The following is a 22,137-nucleotide window of genomic DNA, read 5'->3' as shown; positions in this document are numbered from 1 at the left end:
AACATTCTGAATGACTGCTGTTTCAGCTGTCCCAATCCACACGATGGTATTAAAACAGACCGGTGGTAAAGAACACTCACAACCTATTTCTACCTGGGAATATTAACTCTCACTTGCTGACTGTTATGTGGAATTAATGTGGACATTTCCAGTTGTATATGCATTACTGCAGCTCTTGTTTTCAGAATCGGGGATTCATATTTAGTAGCATGCAGTGTAAATCGGAGGCTAATCTGACATCTTTAATTCACACGTAAATCTGAGGCAGCTACTCTGAAGCTAGTGAGGTTTCCTCAGATTTATATCTCCATTGCTAAAAACAGAGCACAGTGGTCTATTTTTAGATAACCTGGAATTGCCATACGTTGAGATGTGCTACCTACCCTGGTGTCTTCATGAAAATGCTCAAGCCTGTTTGAAAATATAAATTAATTTTAATGCAGTTGGGAAACCTTCTGTGCATGCAAATATGCCACAGCCTTCACTAGCCTGCCTGCTGCCGTGTATAACTGCTGAGGGATGACGGTCCTTCCTCTCTACATTACTTTTCAGACAAACCCCGTTTATGGCACAGAAATTATTTTTTTTCAGGTAACACTTACAGAGCATCTAAATATTTAATACAGCTTATCGTTAATGGATAGAATATAAGTTGATTTTAGTGATTGTCTTTTCCCCTAGTAGCATCAAAAGACAATAGAATTATTCTTCACCCAGGACTTGAAAAACCAGGACCATGGTGTGTTAACCGCAAAGCTGATGGAAATATCCTTCCCCATCAATATCCCAAGCACCCCTCCTGCCCTCCTGCTCTAAGAAGAAAGTGGAAAGCAAGGCTGGGGGCAGGGAGCACCCCTATTCATGAGGAATCCCTACAGCCTCCATTTGTCCATCTGTCCAAGTGTGCTCAGACAGAGTCAGCAGTTGGGGCGGCCAAGCTCCCCAGGCCTAGCAATTAAATATAAAAAAACTGTCTTTATCCAAACAGGCCATCTATATTTTGGAAATTTCCATCGCACTTCCTTCTGAAGTCCTACTTTTCTTAAAGTGCACAGCAGCAGTTATGCTAGGGTAGCAGTGGCTATTCTCCAAGCATGTTGAAGAACCAGGACAGTCTATTAGCTCAATGTGAGTGATCCACGTCACTATCAATTTGTTTCTTCTTTATAACTGTGGATTTTTTTAATTTTTTTTTAAAATTGTTAAAATTTTCCACTGCCTGTCGGAGATCAGCTGTTGTCAGTGAAAGTTTGACATGGATGACAGTGGCCGTGGGTGGCACAGACAGCATTTGGTGTTACCCCCATGTTACTTGTAATCTGAGAGGGCTTTAGCCGCTAAGATGCTGGTGCCTTTCATTCGGGCTTTGGTCTGACATTCCTGGCATAGCAGGGGTGAGGCTGGTGGGGCTGGGGTGAGCAGAAAAGGAGCAGCAGAAAGGAAAAGATTCATGGAACCCAGTGGAATGCTATGAAATCAGCAGCACCACCATCCCTGGATTTTCAGAAATCATGATCCAGATCCTTAACAGTGAGATCAGCTTCTGAATAAAAAAGAAAGAAAGAAAAAGATGTGTATAGAGAAACCCTATGACATGTAAGTCAAAGCCAGACATCAGCGTTTCATTCTGTCCAGTCACCATTTTTATCATTTGTCATCTGTTTTTTTCACTTAGGATTCACAATTTTTTTTCCCAATAGTTGTAAAGGTCTGAGTCTCAAAAATACTGGATTTAATTGTCTGAGAAAAAGAATGTGGATTTTGTGGAAGCCACTAAATATCCCGTGACTGGTGATAAAATTGCAAGTGCTGGCAATGCTGATTAGAGAAGGATTGTTATGGTATTAAATCAGTAAACATAATTCAATAAATTGAGAATCTTGTTTTCTTGGTTGAGTATTGTCATGATTGAAAGGAATTTTTTTTTCACTTTGTTGTGGATCTGAGGAGCCAAAGTTCTGGTTAGAAACTTCTTATATTGTTCAAGCATCAAAGAGAAGGAAGTCATAAGCATTAAAATGTCTCTTATATTTTACAGATGAATATAGTAGGCAGAAAAAGATAAGTTGCAGTTCCTCCAGCCAAATGATATCGAACTACTCTGCCTCAGATTTGGTGTCCATCTAAAACTGTAATTTTGGAACATTTTATGCACATCCTTATCTTTGTATCTTAGAACAGTTTCATTAAAGCCACGTTAGTGTTGATATGTTGAGGGACAAAAACTGAGAGTTTTGAGACCTTAAATGAGGTAATCAAGCACAGGAGGTCACGGAGCAAGGTCTGATGTAAAAGTTGCTTTACAAGACATAACCTTAAAACGTGAGGTTTTAAAGTAAGATTTTCAATAATAATTTTTTTTGTATGCAACTTCTTTCATCCAGAAAAAAGGAAATCAAATGGGAGGAAAGGAAAGAAAGGTGAGTAAAATGTGCATATTTTGTTAACTCCTGTTAAGGCAAAGCTCATCCTTACAGCTGTATCCCAGCTTTGCACTCTTCAGGCAGTAGGCTTCCTTACTTTAAGTGTGTGTCCAGCTAAGAAGTCTCCAAGCAAGTATGCTAATATCCATTGTTCTCTGTTCTGAGATGCCCACTGCCTGAAATTCAAACCTTCCAAATCTAGATAAAAAAAAAGGAAAAACACAGATCCTGAACAAACACACTCTCCATACCCACAGTGTCCTACAGCACTGGGATACTGGCCTGTATACCATCTTAATATAACTTCCAGAAGCCTGGGAAGGAGGATGGTGGGCTAATTTTAGTTAATTTATTTCTCTGTGCAGTGGTCATGCTTCTGGCACCTGAGCCTCTGCATGGTCCCAGTTGTGCCTTCATGCATCTGCTGGTGACCTTATCTGCAGCAGCATGGAGCACCAAATATCTCACAGGATGTGTAAGATGAATTGGACTCCCAGCCATTACTGTTCTTTCTAATAATTTCCCAGCATGTTGCTCATGCAGCAGTGCTTCAGATAAGTGTAGCAGCTCTTGCTGTTCTTTTTTTTTTTTTTTTTTTTTTTTTACAGTCAGGTCTCCTAAACTCTGATAGTTTTCTAGACCTGAATCACAACTATAGCTTGCTGCTGTGAAAAACAACACCTTCCTTTCCTCTATTTCATTTTTTTTTCTCCCCATTTTTTAAATAGTTTTGTTCAGGTATGGGATGTGACAGAAAAAGAGAGGGAGGGAAGAAATAACACACTGCTAGTAACTGTGACCTACAACTGGAGCTGGTGCCAGAAACTGAAACCATGATTTCTTTAAGATATGAAATGCTTTGCATAGCCTAATGCCACAGCAGTGACCCTACTGGGTCTTTTCTGAAGGAGTTAGAAAAAAAGAAACAGGCGGGTAGAGTTGTAAAAAAAAGGAACAAAACCGGTGCTTTGAGCATAAAATTACTAAATAATAGAAATGGTATTTTCTGACTTAGATGTTTAAGAAAGGCTCATGAAAGAGATGAATATTAAGCCAAACATTTGTTTGGCTTTGCTGCAGCCGGCTGCAGGAATGTAAACTTTTTTTTCAGTGACTTCAGCTCCTAATTTAAAAGCTAGGATTTTTAGCAGTAAGCAAGAGACTATATTTGGCCAAAAAATTCTGCTGGCTTTACTTAGTTACCCGGCACATTCAAAACAATACTCCTTTATCAAAAAACAATAGTCTGTTTTATTCACAGCACATGTAGAAGTTGGACCATCCACCAAATTCCACTTTCTTCTCTTGCAATATGTCTGTTGCTGGCTAATGAGCTGCGACAGTGCCTGTGCTTCATTTTCAGCAAATTAAATTTATGCCTCACAGGAATTGTGGTCTGGTCATGGCACAGCTCCTAGGTACGGGTGGGGTTTGTTTCTTCAACCAGTTCTCGGTTACCCACATGGGTACGTGCTGTCGCACCACACAACAACATCTTCTCTATAATAACTGGTTTAAGTAGCCATTTTCCCCACAAAAGTGGATCCCATCTAATTTACTTTGCGTTTACAGCACTCCCTTTCAAACTGTATTGTTGGCACGGATGGATATTTATGCAACTTTTATTTTAAAATATTTATTTAGAATTGAGACTTAGACTGAAGGTTGGATTTATAGAGCATGCTTAAAGCAGATTCTAAAAATGATGTATTTCAAAGGGAGGAAGCAGATAATGACCTTACACACCAGAGAGCCTCTCCTCTGCCTCGGCTGCTGCTGTCAGAGCTGGGCATGCTGTAGTGGAGGGCCACCCCTTGCAGTAGAATGTGAACCTCTGTTTTTGTGTGATAGCACTTGATCAAAAGCCACCTGGATCACATGGAGTAAGCTGGATGTAAAGCCAACAAACCACATTAAAATCATAGGCATCACAGAATGGCTTTGGTTGGAAGGGACCTCAAAGCTCATCCAGTTCCAATCCCCTGCTGTGAGTAGGGCTCTTCCACCAGCTCAGGCTGCCCAGGGCCCCATCCAACCTGGCCTAGAACATCTCCAGGGATGGGGCACTACAGATTCTCTGGGCAGCTGTGCCAGGGTCTCACCGCTGTTTTGGGTGACTGCACTCCCTCAGCAGAGAGAAATCTGGTGGGATGTTCCATGGCTAATCAGTAAGATCACAGATCTGATGTTCACCTCTAAAGGAAATGAGAGAGATGATAAAGAAAGAAAAGCTGGCTCTTCCTCAGCTGTGAGGAACAGAGCTGATGTAAAAACAGCACTTAGAAAATCCGTTCTTAAAATCGGGGATAAAAAAAAACATCTTGCACTTTCCAGAAGGAAGTTTCAAACAAGACAAGCTCCTTCTGATGGAGAAAATATTATTTGATGAATCAATTAGTAAGAACTCTTAAAAATAGGTGAGCTGAGAATTTGTTCTCAGTGTGCTGGTTCTCTATAATTAGCAGGAGAATGAGTGGCAATATGTACATGACACAGAGAATACTCTGTGTTCACAAGAAAAACAGTATGTTTGAAAAAGGCAAAATTTTACCTAAAAAAATATTTGATTCAGCTTTCTCATAAAGCTGTAACTTCTTATGTCTTCCTCCTCTGTTCCCACAAAAGTCCCAGGGAGCCTTTGATGTATGCTCAGCAGTACTCCTTGCAATGTGTAGACAGTGCAAAAGAGTAATGCAGGAAAAGCCCATGTTAAGGATCTGACTTTCAAGCTTCATGCAAATTTCAGTAACATCCTTAACATTACAACTTTAATCTTTATGACATCTCCATGAAATAATTTTTATTTATTTTTTTTCTTTTGCCAGATATGAAAACAGGGACACAAGGAGGTGAAATGACATAACTGCTCCACACTCGGAGTTCAGCAAGGAAAGTGACAGTAGGCATCAGCCCTCCCAGCTCATGATACCATGCTGAAACTTACAAAACTCTACTTCTTCAAAAGCTTGCCCTTTTGATGATACTGCAAATAATAACACAATTGTACAGTGATGAATGGCAGTCCCGTGCCCTTACTGACAAGTTAGTGAATGGACAGTACTGAAAATAATTTGTAAGATGATGATGTTTATGGTGATGATAACATAATAAATCGATAGCTGAATTCTATGCAAGATGTTTCATTAATTCTTTTGTAGATGTCTGCCAAGGGGATAAGTAGTATTGCATTAAACACATGGTTGGATGCCTTTCAGAAGTTATTTACAAGATGCTCCTCCAAATTAAGTAATTTTTTTTACTTTTCTTCTTTGCTTGTCTGTAAGTAAAGGTGAGCTTGTGCTCACGTAATTTGGAAGTCACAAAGTTTTGTTAATTTCTGTTTCTGCAGGACTTTGAGAATACAAAGCCTCTTCAGAAGGGCACAATCTTCTTGCTATTTATCTCACCATCAGTTATGACTGGCCCTCCTCTCACACTGACACCAATGATGGTGAAATTTCTGCAGAGCAGCAAAAAGTGCCATTTAAGTGGCAGCGTTTGTTTTCAAGCTTATTTTTGTCTGATTACCAAACACTGCTTCATTTCTATTCCTTTCCTTGTGCTGCCCAGAGACTGTTTCTCCATGCCAGTGATTTGGAAGCGCCTGTAGAGCGAAGCCCAGTTGTCAAAGCTGCCGGCAGAGTTTCAAGTGGTTGCCGACGAGTGTAGGTGGCCAGCGCCAGGGAAGTGTTGTTGCTGAGCATTTTCCTTATTTAGAAGTGGCACCAGACGGCCTCCAGGGCAGTGAGCACCCAGTCCTTGGGCACTGAGTAGCACCTAGGCGACGTGCGGAAGACACAGCCATGCAGGCTGACAGGAAATTAATTGTGCACCAGCAGGTAATTCATTATGAGCAGTGTGAGGAGGCTTTTTATTTTTTTTTAGGGGAAAGGACTCAAGTGAATGTGTTTGCGTGATTTGTAATAACAGTACAGAGATTTCTGGAAATGCGTCTGTGTGCGCCGGTGTTATTTCATGTCATTTTGAACTTGCTTGTCTTCAGGTGGTGTAAGTGGTGCCTGTAGGATGCAGCTTTGCCCTGTTCCTCCTAACAATTTTGGCAGTGATTATACAGGTCTTTAAGCTCAGCTGTCCTACAGAAATGGGCCGGTGTTGGCTCTCTTTCAAAAATAATAGGAAGCTGAATTTACCATTTTTGCTTGCATTGCCCTGTGTGATACAGTACACAGTTTAGGACGCTGGCATCTAAAAATAGACCTGGGCTTTTTCCAGGAGAGTCAGAAAGTAGTACCCCTGTTGAAATGCCTTCCTAGAGTATAAAGGTAAACATTCAAGTAGAGCTCTTTGTACATAAATATTTTCTTGTAGAATCTAAGGGACTCAGTTCTCACAATGCCAAAAAAAAAAAAAAAAAAAAAAAAAAAGAGAGAGAAAAGAAAAAGAAAAAGACGAGGAGGAAACAGAATGGTGTATTTCTTGCTTCCCATTTTATTTTGGGGGAATTTTGTAAGCAAGCTTTCTGCTGAACTCCGGATTTATGTAAAAGCCAACAAAACATGTTTTAAATGATACATGCAGCAATAAAAATAAAAAGTTTCCATGTAGACTTTCGATTGTTAAATTATTTTATGTCAAAAGCTAGGAAGTGAAATACTTCTAAATATAGTGCATGAGAATTTTCTTATCAGTTAATTTTTTTAGAAGCTCTACACTTAAGAGCACCATAGTAACAGCTCTGCAAACTGATTCTTCATTACAGTTATCCACCGAGAGCTTCACTGAAGACATTTCCTCTGGGATCAGAGAGACTAAAAATCAATTCCGATAATATTAGAACAAATTTAAAGAGCAAAAAGCCCTAGAAAGTACGTGATGAATAAACAGGCAGATCTTTATTCCCTGCATGGTCTTTTTCACCTCCTTTTTTTTTTTTTTTTTTTTTTTTTTTTTTTTCTCCTGTGCTGTAAACAAATACTTTTGGGTTGGAGACATTTGCACCTCTTCATTCTTTCAAGGGATATTTTTTGGAAAAACGCAGAATCATACACTCTGGATTACACTGGTGCTTAATTTACACAGGTATGTTAGTTACCAAGACAAAATTATTGACCAGATGTGCTGTCGCAGAGTGTAAGGAAGGCATTGTCACCACCAGTATGGGTTATCCATGATTTGAGATGCCCACTTAATACACATTTTCTTTGAAGACTCCAATTTGCCTTACTCCTCTGCTGCCAGAGGTCCCCCGGAACAAATTAGCCATAAAAACCCTGGGGGCTGTCTCCTGATTTTGAGCACTGAGGCCACAAGGATCAGTGAATGTTTGTGCATTACATAGTGATCACTGTTGGGGCTGCCTTTTGCATGGCTTTGCAGCCTCTGCAGACACATGGACCAACTTGTTCCAACCTAGTGTTTGGGTTTAACTCACCACATGAAGGCTTAGGCTGTCCATATTGTGTGTTATCAGCAATTAAGCAGTGCATGGGGTGCCCCAGCCAGGCTGGAGATTGGTATTGTTGGAGGGGTGCCCGCAAAGGTGTTGCTCTCTGCACTACCTTGTCATCACTGCAGCTCTGGTTATGCACCACAGTGGCAGGTGCACTAGGCAAAATAACCTGAATTCTCACCTTTCCTTAAGGAAACAGCTCAGGATAAATAACCCTTATGGTACTGGGTGCTGCCACACCTGTGGACTCTTGTGCTGGGAAAAAAAAAAGAAGTAAAAAAAAAAAAAAAGAGGTATATGAAAAACAAGAGGTTGACTCACTGCTTTTTGTGACTTTCAGACATTGTCTTCATTCTGCCCCATGCGTTTGGTCCAGATTGCAAGCAAAGACTGGCCCTGGCACTGCATGGGGTGCTCAGTACTGCTTCTATGCTCCTGCCACATGTTTCTCAGAGGCTGTTTTGGGGAAATGCAGCACTGAAAGAGTCCTTAACCTCGGCATGTCCCACACCCAGAGAGGAGAAATGGAAAGGCAGTGTCAGCACTTTTGAGAGGAGATCTGCAGAAACAAAAAGAGATGATTGTCACTTATCTCACTTTCTACTAAATGTTCCTTGCTTTGCTATTTAACACTATTTTGTCTGAAGGCAGAATGAAATGCAGTCTCCTTAAACTTAGTTTATTTAGCAGCTGGAAAATGAGGTGAGGGTGAGGCGGAGTATGGAGATGCTGTGCTGTGGGCACCACTGGTCTGCTGGACATGGGCACAAATGTACTACATCGCACTCCCACATTCCCATGTTTCATCTGCGCCACTGCAAGCACTGTGATGCCTAAGAGTGCCATATGAATTTCAGGACTCCTGGCACCATGCAAAGGCAATGGTTTTTACCAAATCTGATGTCGAAACCATATAGCTAAAAAAATATTGACATCAATAGAACCCAAAGGAAGTGAGGCATAAGGTACACACTCATGCAAAATGCTCCCCATGATGCAGCTGCTGGTGGTCAAGGGCACCATGTGCCCTTTGGAGCAGCTACTATATTGGGAATGTGACATCAACAGTCCTTGCTTTCATGGGCAGTACTCAAGCAAAGAGCTGATAAAACCAAATGAGTGGAAGAGCATTATGAAATAAGGTTGGATTGCACTTTTCTCGTTTGCCCTTTTAGGAAATGTTAAGATGGGAATTCCCTCAAGGATTAGAAGAAATGGCGAGTTTTGTGTTGCAATTTGAGCAAAAGTGAGCACATGTAGGGTGTACACTCAAAAAAGACAGAAGAAACAAGATGGACCATCAGACATCAGGGGCTAATAATGGAGAAAAGTTGAGGGTAGTTAGAAAAAGTAGAACACGAAGTCCCCTTCAAGGTTTGAGGAGATATTCTGAGTCAAGAAAACCTTTAAAATGATGGTATAGATGTTATAAAATGGTTGTATACCAAATTTAGAGCCTGGGAAAAGACCTCAAAGGGAAGTTGTATGTGCCATACAGAATTTTACTTCAACATCATGTTGTGTTGGCTGGAGCAGCTGAAGACCAGTTTATCCTCTATATGACACAACAGTAATGCTTCCTGATTATTATTTTCCAGGATATTCTTTTCTAGTCCCTCTCACCTGGAGATCTCAAAGCACTTGTGTTTTAAAATCAGGGATGGATGAAGATTCAAAACTTTCCTAAGACAAAGTGCAGTAAATACTGCCATACAGATATATCCAAGTAAGGAAAATGGAAGAATAGTGAGATGTAGAATTGCCCATAGTCACTGGTCTTTGCTCTTAATTCCATTTTTAGCCCTCAACACAAATAAAGGTATTGTAATATCTGATGTGAGCTTAGAGGGATGTTTAAGTAATGTTATTTTGAAGCACATCTTCAGGACATGCAGCTGAGAACCCTGTGCAATTTTCCAGCACCATACACAGGGAATTAGTAATTTCTGGGCAGCACAAAGCTTACCAGGGGCAGAACAGTGTCAGCGCTTTCACCACAAAATCATCATAGTTAAGCAGACAGAGAAAATGTCTGAGTCATTTGAGTCTGAGGGAGTGGCAACCATACAAGATGGAAAAAGAATAAAAGAGTATTTCCAGCCATTTTCTTGGTTAGAAACATGAATAAAATTAGTGCCAAAGAAAATGGAAATTTGCCATTTTGACAACTCATCACACGATTTCAAAACATCTTGAAAAGAAAAACCAGCATTGGCTATCTTCACAATCCAAGCCTACAGAATACAGAACCTTCAGAGAACGCCACAAAGCTGCTTGGTGATCTTTGTGCCATTGCAAGTTTGCTATGCTCTTGAGATTCAGCCCAGGCAAGAATTCTACTCTGAAGCAGTCTGTGAGTTTGATCCACAGCCCTCAGCAGCAGAAAAAGTGCCATTTGTTCCTTCCTGGTGATCAGTGTGTGCTTGATAAAAGCAGAATGGTGAGCTGCATGGAGGAACACACCGATTCATGGAGCTGTGTAGGGTCAGTTGGTGCTCCCCAGATAAACAGAAGACGTCAGCCAATGTGGCTGTGCAGCACAGGTCTACAACAGAGCAAGGCTGGTGCAAAGGGCTGGAGGCTAAGGTCTGCCAGTTGCCTTCTAAACAGAGCTGTTGGCTGTTGCAATAATAAACATCATATATGAAAAGACATCTTCATAAGCTTTTATGCCCAGAAGACAGGCTGCAAGTGAGACTTCAAGCATTGCATTACTATTTTTCATTGGGTTCCCCCACAAACAGAGCTACACTGTGTCATGATGATTAGCTTACTGTCCCCATTTAGCTCTTCAATGAGGTGTGAATACTTTAGTGCTGATGCACAGTCAGTTTTCACTGGTGTTTCATCTACATTTCATCATGCTGGGAGAAATGAGTCTTTGGGCATTTCTGAAGGCTGCTGTGAACAAGATAGGCATGCTACCTCATAGTTTTGTCATGAGGTGTAATGGTGCTCCTCTTTCATGAGGTGCCAATTCCCGCATTTTGGGGGAATTTTGGACTGAGCAGTAATGCTGTGTTCTTGTATCCTTGGGCTTGCTTTGAGCCTTTGGCTTGAATGAAGGTACAGTACAGTATCCTGAGCAGAGGCTGTGTAATGGATATTCACGAACTGTCGACTGATTTTTGGAAGAAAAAGACATTTATCATTTTCCTCTTCACACATTTCAAAACAAAAGGAGACAAGTTTGTCTCCCGCATTACTTTCATATTGTTGCAAGGTGACTGATATCAGTACAGTGAGCCCCAGAGAGGAACACCAGATGTGGTGGTTGCTAGCAGGTATCATCAGCCTGACAGTAGGACAAACACAAATCACAACCCTTCTTGTGGTTAAAAATCCCTGTTTTCTCTGAATGCCTGACATCAGCTGTCTTGGGGAAGAGTTTTATAATCTCCCACTTTGTGATGCCCTATCTTGGCTAAGTGTTTATTTTGTACCACATGAATTGCTCTTCTGCCTTTTGTCCTTTGAGAAAGAATAACTGTTGCTATATGAGAGCTGGTTTCTGTAAAGCAAGTATCTTAAATTTAATTTTATCTTAAACTGGACTGTAGCTTAACTAAGAGGAAAACCAAGAGGGTCAACTTGCCAGTGTGCTCCTGCAGTGCTGACACCTCTCTTCTCCTTTCAGAGCACCTCCTCGTTTCTGCCCATCTCTCAGGGATACTCTCTGTTCATTAAGCTCTATCCTTCCTGAGACCAGTGCAGCTTGTCTTGACATAAAATCTTGTTTTCATCCCAGGCCATACACATACAAATTGGTTAAGCTACCACAGGTGATATTGCCCTGGTTCTGAAAAGCTGTACTGGAAGAACAAGATCCCTAAAGCAATTTAGCTTTACGCCCAACAGGACTGGAAGATTAGGGGCTTCATTTATCTTATCTGCAAGTGTCTTCCAATGTACCACTGGTGTTTATGTAAAAAGAGGGTGTATGTTCCAGGGGCTGCAAACATGCATTAATGAAAATTCCTGCAGCGAATGGTATCTTTGGTCAGCTCACTTGGGTGAGTTACGAGTGGCACGTGCCTGCTGGCTCCCGGCAGCTCTCCAGGCAGGTGACACGACTCTGCTTTCCTGTAGGAATTCTTCATGAACACGTGCTGTGTAACGTAATACTGTGCTGCTCCCTTCCAGAGTCTAAGGATTACTGTTGTGAGGGAAGAACTGGCTGCTGTTGTGTAGTGTAGGACTACTTAATGTGTTAGTCTTTAGTTAATATTCTAAATTTATTAACTGTGTTAAAAGTGGAGAGCTACTACACCACTGAAATTGAGTCCATCAATGAAATGGTCCTCTGGCCCATAAATGAATTCATCTATTCTCACACTCCATGGATGATCTCGTATATTTCCCCCTTAAAAGTAACAAGGATAACAAGGCTGTATGTGGAGAGACAGACAATGAAGCCTTGCAGAGAGACTTGAACACATCAGGAAAGGTAATCTTTAACCATTGCTTAGGTCATGGAAAAAGACTTGGCTTTCAGCTCTCAAATATCTGCTCACATGTACACAACAACTGCACACTTCATAGGCCCATTGCAGGCAGCTCTGGAGCAGGCACTTCCCAGTCCTTGACTCCTGATATGCCAACATAAGTTGGCAGAACTTCACTTTACAGGAATTTAAGCATCTCTTGGGAGCGGGTTTCACTGGTCTGAGAAAGTACGAGGCTGTTCTATGCTGTATCTGAGTATTCCCTTCTCAAACCCTCCTAACGTGCCTCCAACATGTTTAGGCTATTGCTGCTATAAGATGTGGTCAAGTCTTGAATTTGCCCTTAATTCAAGTACCCTTTACAATGATCACATCTAGCCTGACATGAAGTTTTGGAGTGGAGATGATATAACCTAAGAGTAAAAAAGATTTTAAGGTGGATATATATATTTTTTTGAGGTTTCATGAGAAAAAGATTTTGCATTTTCAGGTCTAGGAAATTGCTTTGCTCTCTACATGCATTTTCAAAAAGCAGTGGCCAACACATGTATGCCATAACTACATACACAATTTGAGATATGGCTGTATATACTGCTTCTGGTCAGACTTCATCTCCAGATCATTCTGCCCCTCCCTGAGACCAGCAACTCCACTACACAAGGAAGAGTATGCAGAGGATAAGTGCCAGCTTGTATCCAGGAATGTCCTCCTCCTCACAGCTGTTGGAATTCTGTCATGGTCAATCTCCATCAGCCTCCTATCCCTTTAAGGTATATAAAGGATTTAATTAAAATGCAATGTTTTCTTTGTGACAATGTGCAAACAATGCATTTTGAGAAAAACTAGATTTCATTTTACTTCTTCTGAAGTTTTTGGCTGAAGCTGGTGCATCAACTACCTGTTTTTCCAGGTTATTTGGTATCATTTTATTCAAGATCAATTAGTAACATGGTAATGATGTATTTCAAAAGATAGCTGGGAAGAGGTAGGTTTATCAGAGCACTGTTCTGTGCATGAAAATACTTCTGTGCACAGTGTCAATGCTGTAAGGCATAATGTGAAACTAAAATTTGAATCCATGTTGAGTAGTCATATGAAAGAGTATGCTACAAATGACAGTATCTCTTGCTTTTGGAAAGTTGACAGCCATCTCAAATGAAGAGCTGACTTACACCAATAAAGGGTTTAGATATTTTCTGGTAAATGTAGAGTACAAGGCATCGTAAATTTGGATAGTCGAAGACATAACCGAAAGCCTTGACAGTTTCAAGTAGTGGCCAGGCAGGGTTCAGTAAACACCTAAAAAGAAAAAGAGGAGTGCAGAAAGGGAAGAGAAAGAAGTGGCTTTGAAAACTACATCAGAGCTCCAAGCACCACTGAGACATGTTTTGCTGAGGTTGCATGAAATCTGCTGGGGGCAGGACCTCCTGCTTCCTCTTTCACTTTGAGGATGGAAATGGAAGGTGGGGGTGAAAGAGAGGGCTGTCTGATGAAACTTTGCAACAAGTCTGGTCTGCACTCCATGTGCCTTTTGGACAAAATGTTCCCTTCCCTTCCCTTCCCTTCCCTTCCCTTCCCTTCCCTTCCCTTCCCTTCCCTTCCCTTCCCTTCCCTTCCCTTCCCTTCCCTTCCCTTCCCTTCCCTTCCCTTCCCTTCCCTTCCCTTCCCTTCCCTTCCCTTCCCTTCCCTTCCCTTCCCTTCCCTTCCCTTCCCTTCCCTTCCCTTCCCTTCCCTTCCCTTCCCTTCCCTTCCCTTCCCTTCCCTTCCCTTCCCTTCCCTTCCCTTCCCTTCCCTTCCCTTCCCTTCCCTTCCCTTCCCTTCCCTTCCCTTCCCTTCCCTTCCCTTCCCTTCCCTTCCCTTCCCTTCCCTTCCCTTCCCTTCCCTTCCCTTCCCTTCCCTTCCCTTCCCTTCCCCCCCTCTCCTCTCCTCTCCTCTCCTCTCCTCTCCTCTCCTCTCCTCTCCTCTCCTCTCCTCTCCTCTCCTCTCCTCTCCTCTCCTCTCCTCTCCTCTCCTCTCCTCTCCTCTCCTCTCCTCTCCTCTCCTCTCCTCTCCTCTCCTCTCCTCTCCTCTCCTCTCCTCTCCTCTCCTCTCCTCTCCTCTCCTCTCCTCTCCTCTCCTCTCCTCTCCTCTCCTCTCCTCTCCTCTCCTCTCCTCTCCCTTCTTTTCTTTTTTCTTCTTCTGCCAGTGTTTTGTTAAAGCTAGCAGATCTGCAAACAGATGCTCGCTTAGATCCTGACAAGCCTCTATCAACCATCAAACAAATGTTTTCTTTCACCCAAAACAGGATATCCATTTTCCTTTCCTTACCTTTTATAAGAGTCTGTAAAAAACCTACATTCGCAGAATTAATTTAAGACTGTTATTAAAAAACAAAATGCTACATTATCATTCTCATAGTTCTCTGTGGGGCCAGATCCCAATTCTTGGTTGAAACAGATTGTTGAGAATAATTTCACCGATTTCAGAGGGTCTGAATCTGATATAGGATATTCAGCTTTCAGAAGCACATCCTTCCCCGGCCACAGTGGTTCCACCCTACCTGTGAACACCATCCTCATAGAAAGTCCATACAGACCCAATGGCTTTACCAAATACTTTCAGCATCCTTGGAAACACTATGAAAAACTGTTTAGAAATTTTTGTTACATTCTTTTTTCCCCAAGAGAAATTGGCTGTATTGCAATACATTTTTTTTTCCCCTAAGTAAATAGATATAGTTTATATCTTCTGGCAGCAATAAGAAGGCAAAAATAAAACAAGCCCTCACAAATCTTGGCTAGATGAATCTTCCAGGGTTTGATCCCTTGGCAAAACTCTGTGGTTTGGCTTTCTCTCTTCTCTTAGTATTGTGTGTGTGTGCCTCATTTTCTTTGATTTCGTAGCACTATTTATGTTTATCTGCTAGCTTTTTTTTTTCTCAGTTGCCAGTTCCTTTTCCTTTTCTAGATTCTTCAGCTATTTGACTATTAAATGCCCTCTTTTTCTGCTTTTTTTTTAAGCTTCATTTCCTCAAGGTCTGTTCCTCAGAAAGGGACGCTGTACAAACCACCTCTTCTGCTTTGTCTCTCTTTCTTTTTTATTTTTTCCCTAATTTCCTTTATTTCCCTGTCAGTCACTTCTTTCTTACTCTGCATTCGGAAAGATTCACTCCTCTGAAGTTCTCTCTCTTCTTCTTTTTTTTTTTTTTTCTCCTAGCCTTTTTACCTTATGCCGTTAAGAATTTGTTGATACAATTTCTACTATTTACTTTAGTATTTGCATAACAAATTGCAAAATTGGGCATTTTGGAAACCATGTTGAAATTAAAATTGCTCTCTTATCTTGCTAGCAGGTTATAGACATGGTAGTACAGGTTATATCAGCTAATACCTCCTCAATTTGAAAGAAAAAAAAAAAACACAACTGGAAATGGCAACAATATATCTTGTTTTCTTCAGCAAAATGAAAGGTGTATTTTCAGTCAAAAGCTTTTGTCATTGAAAAAAGGAATTCTGAACCAAACCAGAGAATTTTCTATTTTGATAAGTCTGACAGAACTTCTTATTTTTAAATCCAAGAACTCTATGGAAGTAGCACTTCTGATCTCACCACTGTCTCCTGAATTCAACCACTGACATCCCATTGACTGAAGCAATGTTAGACCCATGATGTAGGACCTGGAAAGTAGCTTTCTATGTGGGCGCTTACAAGCCTCTCGTGAGCTGCAGGAACTTACAGCTGTAAGAATCCTGTGCTGCTGAGGCTGTCTGGGGAAGTTCAGAGCTGCCTGTGCAGTGGAAAGGAACTGATAGGAAGGATGCTAATCTTATCAACCTTCCCAGTTTGAGTTGTTCCTGCCTGTCGTTGCTTGGCTCCTGGAAAAGAGTGCTCAGTCTGTAATGACTGTGTCTGCACAAGGAAGTACAAGTTATTTATCACAGAGTTTTTGCAGGATAAAATCTGGATTTTTAAGACTATTTTATTTTATTTTCTCCAAAGTGCATTATATATTTTATCCTGCTTTCTAGACATTGATCTAAATGATGTTTAGTGAAAAAAGTGGATTTAACAGAGTCCAACAGAAATTGTTAAACATATATTTATTTTAATTACTGAAAATTAAAAGGAGCATCTTAACTTAAACTCTGATTTGGTGTCCTGCCAATTCAAGCAAAGATGAATGAGGGGTATTAAAAATGAACACGGTTCTTATTTTTGTTGGTTACATGGCCACCTTTCTCACTACATACATCAGTTAGCAAAGTCTGCTTTCAGCAGTGGAAATTTCATTATCACTTCTAATTCTGGTTTTGTAGCACATTAAAGTTTCCAACAGTTAATGACTCTGGTTTCTTTCCCCACAGGTCTACCTTTCGTGAAGGAACATGGAAGAGGAAAGAAATGACAGTAAGACTGAATTATGAACTCTTAGAAGTTGAGAACAAGAACTGATTGTATTGTGAAAGCTGAATTCACTACTCGCGATTAACGCTGGCAATAGCAGTTGGCGGTGATCACATGCATGAGATTGCTGAAGCAGATGGAGCACATGTATTACTCACATAGGTTAGAAAAGACAAAAAGAAAACATTTATTCCAGTTTTCACTCCAGTGTTTAAAGAGCACCACAAACACAACTTTAAAAGTCTGAATTCCTTAGAAACTGACACCAGGGGTCTTCTCATTGTCTTCTCCGCAACTCCCTTCAAACTTGAGACAGAGACTGTCCTGTTCCAAAACTAGGTTTCCTTCTCCTCAGATCTGGGCACTTCTGACCAAGATGAGTTTGTGTCCCTGCCATTGCCTTCCTACTTTGGTGATGACTAAAACGAAGACACCTCATTTACTTCTTGGGCATCTCCTTGAGTCAACTACCACCTCTCCCAGGGTCACCCTGCTGCAATCATGTCTCCCAGAGGTATTACAGCTCTTAATTACATCATCTTCAGAGTGCTCAGAGGTTCACTGACAGAAGTGATTTCAGCATACAAAACACTGCAGCAACATAAACTAATCTAGATAGTAGAGGTCAGTCCTGTCTGTCTACGTTAACCTAACAGCCTGTGCTTTTCCTCCTTCCTTCACCATTTGCCAAAACAGATACAGTTTGTTTTTCCTTTGATCCTATGGAGTTGACAGTGACAGATTACTTTCAGTTTCTCATCCTGAGCCTTCCCACTTTCCCGGTGATTTGACCCGTGACATTAGGAAGATCTGTAATCACAGGCAGCTGCCTCTCTGAGTATGTCCAGATACTGCAGGATTGGTGGGACAGGACCACACAAGTCACTGTCTTCCCAGCAGAGCAGCTGGGTCCTGCAGATCAGAGATGGAAAGTATCTTTGTGAAGCTCAAGGATTTTACAAAAGTTAAATTGTTCACAAGACATCTCACTTCTCTAAAATGTCTAATTATTTTTTTCACAGAGTCAAGATTTTGGGGTATTTTGAATGTACACGTTAGAGACTCTGATAGTGGGGATTCTATTTAACACAAAAACTTATTTTGCAATATTTTAATATCAAACTGCTACCAGGAATAGTATTTTTGTTGTTGTTGTTTTGTTTTGTTTTAATTCAGTCTTCAAAAACTGGAAAACTGTTGTAAGTGGGTTTTGACTGTGGAAGGTAGGACTCCATCCTTCTGGGATCCAGAGGTTTGGTACCAAACACATAACCAAGTCCAAAGTAATAGGTCCAACAACTGCCAAGGTTGTTAATTTGCAAAGCTTTCAGTGTACTCCACAATAGTGTAAAACCAAATGGTATCTCATAAAGTCATATGAAATGGAGCTTTAAAACAAACGATCAGTAGAAGATTAATCAGAGGTGCCTGTGACTTTTAAAATACAGAGCATAGTCCCAGATACAGGGCAATTCATGCTGGAAAGGGCCTCAGGAAGTCTCTTCTCTGACCTCCATAAAGCAGTGAAAGCTTGGAGAGAAGACAGGGAAGATCAGGGATTTTCCAGACCCATCTCAAAAAAGATCTTATCCTGGAGACTGCACAGCCTCCTTGGACTGCTTTCCCCGCTGCCTGGAATCCTCATGAGGGGAAAGTCTCTCCTTGTAACCTGGTCTGATACATCGATGCATCATACCATTTGTTTTCAAGAGTAAAAGCAAGATCTAAGAGAAAGAAGATGAAAGAGCTCGTGGACAAAATCTTGATGTTATGTATGAGGCATGATGCTATTCTGTACTGTATTAGAGAAAGCTTGTCCACTGGGATTCATTATCTAAATCAGTGAATCTCTAACCTTTACAGCTGTGAAAACCTGTTGATTTCTATAACACTGTGCTTAGAGTCTAAGTAGTCTGATTAAAAGCAAAGTGATTGGATCATATAGTTATAAGCTGTTTCATGTAAGAAATAATAAATGATTAATGGCATCATATTTTTAAGAGTCCTCCAAACTCTTCTAGCAAATAGCTGACCAGAGAGATTAAGATTTTCACAAGTGAATCATCAAACCTATTGTAAAGTCTAACAATATTACCACCATGTCTCCATGGGCATATAACAGTCGTCACTAGGATTGATTTCTGGAAGAGACTTCTCAAGGAACACTCAGATACTTTCAGTACAAAACTCCTGCACTGTAGCTCTCTGATTCTCATGTTCAAAGGCTTTCAGAGCAAGACACAGGGCATGGTATTTAATTTAATTTTCATTCAGTTGTGTTTTCACAAACCAAGATGTTTGCATAGCCTTGGCAGACACAGTACTCAGCTTATGCAGTACTTTGGTTGTCTGAGCAAGGGTAATTTCTTGTTGTTCTTGGTTGAAGTTTGTGAATCAGCTAACGGCTGGTGGTGCTAAATAAATCACAAGACAGTGTCAGCAAGTTCTAGGTTAGCACTTTACTTATGCAAAGTAACCTATTATGTTATCCAAAACTTTTGCATGTAAACTAGCTACAGAAATCCTGCAATGTACAGGAAATAGTTTAGATTTAGGGACTATCTGAAGGTTCTGCTAATAAGCAACAAAAAACTTACTCTTTACTTGAGGAAATTTCCCCGCATTACGCAATACAGAAAATAACCTATATTTTGAGTGGAGTGCAATAGGCATACATGCTTGAAATTTTCTGTTCAAAGTTCTGTATATTGTTGCATATATTTTGGAAGAAGACTTTGGAAACTTTCCTATGAAACTCTCAAAGGTCACTCTGAAAGCAAGGTGTTCGTATGTGCCCATAGGAATAACACCATCTGTGTCATTCTGCAAGTATATAACACCAATTTTATTCTATCTTCTACATTATATTCTCCTGAGATTTTTTGATGCAACAGAAGATCACAAAATTGTTGCACCCAGGTAACTGCAGCATCTGTGTAGAAAGAAACCCGACTGAATGCCCAATTACAAGGTCTGTTTTAAGTATAACATGTGTGTGTTCTTGAGATTATGGAATTAGTAGTGTAGAAACTTGTTCACACTCTACTCCGTGCAGCATGAATTTTCCTGGACTCCAAACTGAACATGCATGGTGCTCTGTCCAATTCAAATGTGGGAGAGGAGATAATACAAGATGTCTGAGACTAGATATTTCAGGCTAGTGTAACCCCTCTTGAGCTCTTTCTGATTGCCTTGCATGCCAAACCTTTATCATGGACCCTTCTTTTTCCTGCAGTCAGAACTGAGAGAAAAATCATCAACTTGTCCACCTCTGTAGACACTGTTGAGTATGTGTAAGACCTTGGCATGCAGGCAAGCCTGGCTGTATTTCAGTGCACATGCTAAATGCAGCAAGTCCCAGGCTACCTGGAAGTGCTGCAGACACTGCACATGTTTCTGTTTAAAAGTGTCTAATCCATGGCTGCATTCACAGCACAGCTACAGCACAAGCTGTGGATCCTGCATTTGGGCCATTTGTTTGCAATTTCTGCATACCTGTGTCCAGTAATCCTGCTTCAGCTATTGCTATGGACTTGTTCCTAGTGATCTGCCAGACATCCAGAAATCCCAGCATCCAGAACTTCTTGAAAAAACAGACATATTTATCAGCATTTAGAGAATGAAATCAGATATAAGGAAACTTGGACGGTATAATACAGCAACCATTGGTTCACTCTCACTGCTGTTGGCAAACATCACATCTACATGTCCTTTTATGCATGTTGAGACACTCTGAGTAAACTCAGTAACTTACACCAAATGAAATTAACTATTTTCAAAATATACCCTCCATATCTGTTTTTTAAGTCTTGTTAGGAAGTAAGAATGTAGATAGACTTACAAGAGGAATAACAGCAAAACCATAGATATATCCATGAGCATTTCCATCAAATAATGCATAATTTCTTACTCTGTATCAATGTTTTGGAGATGTAATTGCTTGCATAATTTTCTGTGTTATTAAAATGATATATTAAATAAGTGATGGTACATAAACAATAGAGTTTTGAGAGGATCCCACAGAATAAAACAATCAGAACCTCATTATCCCGTGGAGGCTGCAAACACCAATCTTGCCTACAGGGAAATACAACATCACTCTCTGCGTGGAAGAAGCGCTTGAGTGATTTTTCCAAAAACAAACACTTAAATGCAGACTCTCAGAAGCCAAAATATCACTGACAGTGACCGCCTGCCTTGGAGGTTTTATGTTTTCTCTTCCTCTGTACAGTTCCTTTTCCTCTGGTCGGCCACTTTTTGTTGACACCTCAAAGCTAAAAGCCGTTCCTTTCCCTCCCACTCCTCAATTTGCTTTTCTATCCCCGCACGCTGGACATGCAAGGTGGAGCTGCCTTTGCACTTCAGAGATCAGCTCGATAGGAGGGCAGCGGAAATCAAACAAGCCTTCAAAGATGCATGGGCGGTGAGGCACCCACAAAATGAGCATGTGGATCCAGAACGAGATGGGTGGCCAGCTCTGTCCCAGACAGCCCATCAACAGCCTAACCACAGGTCAGACCAACCCCAATGCTGCTCAAGCTGTCCTCTGGCATCCGCCACGAGGCCAGATATTTCTTCCTAAGGAATTTCCTCCACAGGGATTGCCTCTAAAGAGGGAGGGAGAAGTCAGCCTCCTAAAGAAAGTGCACACATATGTGACAGAATGTATGACCTTTTAAAAAAACAACAACAACAACAAAAAAACAACCTATATTCTTCCAGCTTGTTTCACCTCAACTTTCCTAGCCACGAGGAGAAAAATTGTTTGAAATCTCATACAAGTTGTTTTCCTATGTAAATGAGTTCAAGGGATTCTGCTTACTCAGTCCCTGCCCATTCCATAGCCAGCAGATGTATGCAAAATATTCCTGGTTAAGACCTGCATGCTGAATTCACTTTTTTTTGTTCTTCACTTCATTTCACAGGTGTAAGACAGAATCTAGGTACTTTTGGCAGGTGGTGAGCCACATTATTTTTGTTATCAATGCAACTGTACCCCAGCTAGAGACTTGCTTGAATCAAAATTACCATGAAATAGAAAAAGAAGGGCCCCTGCCCCAAAAATCCAGTGCTCTAAGACAGTAGGCAGTGTGCCCACATTCCCTTAATACAAAATTTACTGTGATTTGTTTGATTCTTGCTTTACGCAGGCACCCACGGGGCTGCTGGTGGGAGTCTCAGTGGGCAGACGAATCCACCCACACGTAGGCAACTTGGAGGTCCTCATGTCGGGGCTGGGCCTCTGCCTGTGCTTTCACTTTTCAGCTTTTGTCTAACGTCAGTCTGTGCTTTACAGTGAATTCCAGCAAAATCCAAAAGCCCATGCTAGGTGTACATGGTCTGTTTTCCTTCTCTTTCAGCTTTCATGCCCACTTACACTTCTGTCTGTTAAACAGAAATGACTGGTTTTGTAATAAGAAAAAGTGTGATTTCCAGCTCTTGATCCAATTTCTTGTTAACAGAACTCTGAGTATAA

The 22,137-nt window shown here is 41.0% G+C and overlaps 1 long non-coding RNA gene across 4 annotated transcripts in view; it reads left to right on the top strand.

The window, feature by feature from the left end:
• LOC101752071 overlaps positions 1-18,654 on the top strand; it is a 54,270-nt gene extending 35,616 nt beyond the window's left edge. For 3 of the 4 annotated variants that reach the window (XR_003072167.3, XR_003072170.3, XR_006932440.1), the window contains 3 exons: positions 2,385-2,420; positions 5,249-6,262; positions 16,622-18,654. This is a non-coding gene — a long non-coding RNA (uncharacterized LOC101752071). The remainder of the gene's footprint in view (positions 1-2,384; positions 2,421-5,248; positions 6,263-16,621) is intronic. The other variant, XR_005842762.2, reaches the window with a different exon arrangement.
• Positions 18,655-22,137: the final 3,483 nt, after the last annotated feature.

Source organism: Gallus gallus, chromosome Z (assembly GCF_016699485.2).
Source record: "Gallus gallus isolate bGalGal1 chromosome Z, bGalGal1.mat.broiler.GRCg7b, whole genome shotgun sequence".
Classification (NCBI taxonomy): domain Eukaryota; kingdom Metazoa; phylum Chordata; class Aves; order Galliformes; family Phasianidae; genus Gallus; species Gallus gallus.
This window is presented reverse-complemented; position numbering and strand designations above follow the sequence as displayed.